Below are 3,547 nucleotides of genomic sequence, written 5' to 3' on the forward strand. Positions count from 1 at the left end.
AAAAACAGGGGAGTCCAAGAAGTCTTCCATATCTGTAATACTAGTAAGTGTCTCTGTGCCTGCCTCATCTGCCTGACATAGGCATTGTGCAACACACACACACACACACACACACACACACACACACACACACACGACTTTCTCTGGGGCACGACTTAGTACTTCCATATGTGTATGACCAAAGAGCAGCTACTTCAGATGGCAGAATCCTGATTGCATGGATCCTTTAGGAAGGAGGAGCTGAGCTACCACCACTTAGAACTCCTAGGTAGCCACTGCTGGGGCTGCAAGCCCAGGGGCATGGGTTGTGGTGGGGGGCAAGTGAGGAGGTAGGTCATGTGACATCTGATCATCACCTCAGGAGTTGCTCTGGGCACAAGGGCTTTTGGAATGGCACATGTTTTTCTCTTTGCTTTGTAATGTATATATTTTATAAACTAACTAGAGTGTGTGTGTGTGTGTGTGTGTGTGTGTGTGCGCGCGCGCGCGCATGTGTATGCGCGCACTCACAGGAATCCCCCTCCTTTTGACTCTGTCATAGGCTATGGTGTTTTTACTTAGACTTCAAGTTGCAGGGTGTGGAGGCAAACTATTGCCTTGAAGGAAGAGTGGGTATCATAGAAAGAAATGGCCCGTCAGGTAGGGCTCCTCTTGCCCTCCACCTTCCCCACTCCCCCATTGCACCAGGGACAGGTGCACCACCTCAGGTGCAGACACGCCCTTTAGAAGCCCCACTGTCCACCAAGTTGTGTGTGAACACAAATGACCTAGCTGGTGGACTGTGTGGGATTGTTGCCTGTTGGTTGGTTTTAGCCCCTCCCAGTTTTGCTGGCGTGAGGCAAACGGCATACGTGAGGGTTCGCAGGAGCCTTTATACTCTGCTGCTCACCTGCTCAGGCTACAGGCAGCAGGAGTCATGACCTGGGTTTCCTGCCATTCCTGCAACCCCTTGGCTTCCTGCACTTGCTGGCTGCGTTCCCAACCTTCCTTTCCTCTAGCCCTTCCACTGTTTTGGAAGCACCTGTGTTCAGTCCCTTCCTGAGCGGGCTACCGAAAGTGCTTTCTGTTTCCCTGAGTGAATGTGACAAGAGATAGAAAGGCTGGGCAGTGGTGGCGCACGCCTTTAATCCCAGCACTTGGGAGACAGAAGCAGGCCATCTCTGTGAGTTCAAGGCCAGCCTGGGCTGTTGCACAGAAAAACCCTGTCTTAAAAACCCAAAAAAACCAAACCAAACCAAAACAAAACAAACAGTCTTAGGTATAACCAGAGAGATGTAGACTGCAGGACTTGATACCCCTGTATCAAATGGGCCAAGATTTGATGTTCAAGAAGTCAATGTAGCTGAGCAGTGGTGGTGCACGCCTTTAATCCCAATACTGAGGAGGTAGAGTCAGGTGGATCTCTGAGTTCCAGGCCAGCCTGGTCTACAGAGCGAGACCCAGGACAGGCACCAAAACTACACAGAGAAACCCTGTCTCAAAAAACAAACAAAAAAAAAAAAAAAAAAAAAAAGAGAGAGAGAGAGAGAGAGAGAGAGAAAGGAAAACAATATAGATGTGAGAAAATGGGCTCTAACTCGGTGTTTCAGGTCAGACCATCCTGTGTGTCTTTCGTCTTCATATTGTGGTGATCACATGTAGAAAACGGCTTGTCTGCTGCCCTTATACCCACCATCTGCACCCTGTGGAGCAGACGGTACCTGGTTCCCAGTTGAAATGTCAAAGAAATTAAAAGCCTACTTGCAGAAAGGCCAGTGGCTTCAAAGAGGATATGAACAAGCAGACAGATAAAGGCAAGATGTCAGTCCAAGACTCGTGGAAGAAAATCGGCATCATGGATGAGAAAGTTAGCAAGGATATTGAGGTTTTGAAGACATACACACACATACACAAATACACATACACATTTGTATACATACATATATGTATACGAATATACATACAACCATACAGATCACACATTTTTATACTTATATAAACACAGGTACACACATACACATTTACATACATACACCATATACATATGCACACACACATGCACACACACACCATAATGAAGAGAGTCATAGTGCTGATTGGCAGAGTTGGTTCTGAGGACTGCTCTTCCTCTCTGTCTCTTCAGAATAGACTGCCGCTAACCTGGTCCTTCTAGTTTATGGCATCTCTGGAGGCTGCTCTAATCCACCATCTTACCCCAGAATTCTGTTATCTATTCAGCAGTTTGCTGACTGAGAAGATTGTCCCGCTTCATCCTGACACATACCTACTTCCCATCTGTATTTACATATCCTAGATACATTTAAAAATATGTATGCACATGTACAGTTGTACACAACATGTAGTTATTGCTAAATTAAAGAGAATTAGGATTTTGTACTATTTTAATTTTTTTCATGGACTAGTATCAGAACAGAATCATAGATTAATTTACACATTAATGTGTTTGTGACAGCTGATACTTAATGGCTACATATCCCAGGTGGCTGAGAAGCAGCTCACTCAGCTGGAGCTGTTGCAGGTGTTTAAAGGTTATAGAAAATTGTTAGCCAGGTATTGGGGCTCTTGCCTTTAATCCTTGTACTAAGGAGGATGAAGCAGGAGGATTGCTGTGGGTGTGATGCCAGCCCAGGCTAAAGACTGAGACCTTGTCTAAAACAAACAAAAATTAATGAATAAAAAATGTGTATCATTAGAAAAAACACTGACACAAATGTTCTCGTAATGGTATCTGGGCTTACTTTCTTGGCATAGGTCACTGAAAGTACAATAGCTAGGTGACACAAATGTTTTTGTTATTTACTGAAGAATTGATTTCTTCTGGAACATTTGTGAGCCAGATTCTCTTTTTAAAATCATTGTTCCCCAGATAAGTGTTTACAAGTGCCTCTTCCCAGAGCTATGGGCATCACATTGCAATTTCTCTCTGAGGTTACTATGAGGCGCTCTGGCACAGCCTTTCCATTTATTCAACCCTAACACCAGTAACAGGAACTCCAAGTGTCCCACGTGCTCCAAAGCATCAGTACGTGCTCCGGAGGAGAAAGGCTTCCTGTGATTACTTTCCAACATGAAAAATAGAGCGTGTGTCTCCGATTACAGGCTCCGTTTGCCAGCACCCAGCCCCATCCTGATCTGGGGAATATGAGATTAACAGATGTGACTTCTTTAATCTTCATCAGCCCACTGTCAGGTGACAGCGTCATCATGGGTCATTAGAACTGAAGCACGGAACCCTGATGGCGTGGGCTGACAGTGGGAAACAGCGCTTCCGCCTTCCGGTCCACACACGATCCACCCAACAGCTTCTTAAGCTGTTGAGAGACAGGCTGCACCAGAAGCCTGCAAAGTGTAATTGGCATGTTCAAGCATTTTTATGGAAATCTCTATTATCTAAAATATTGCCTTATTCTTTTTTAAAAACATTGACAAGATAGCACTTGGGAGGCAGAGGCAGGCAGATCTCTGTGAGTTCAAAGCCAGCCTGGTCTACAGAGCTACTTCCAGGACATCCAGGAATACACAAAGAAACCCCATCTCAAAAACAAAA

This window comes from Peromyscus maniculatus, chromosome 5 (assembly GCF_049852395.1).
Source record: "Peromyscus maniculatus bairdii isolate BWxNUB_F1_BW_parent chromosome 5, HU_Pman_BW_mat_3.1, whole genome shotgun sequence".
Lineage (NCBI taxonomy): Eukaryota > Metazoa > Chordata > Mammalia > Rodentia > Cricetidae > Peromyscus > Peromyscus maniculatus.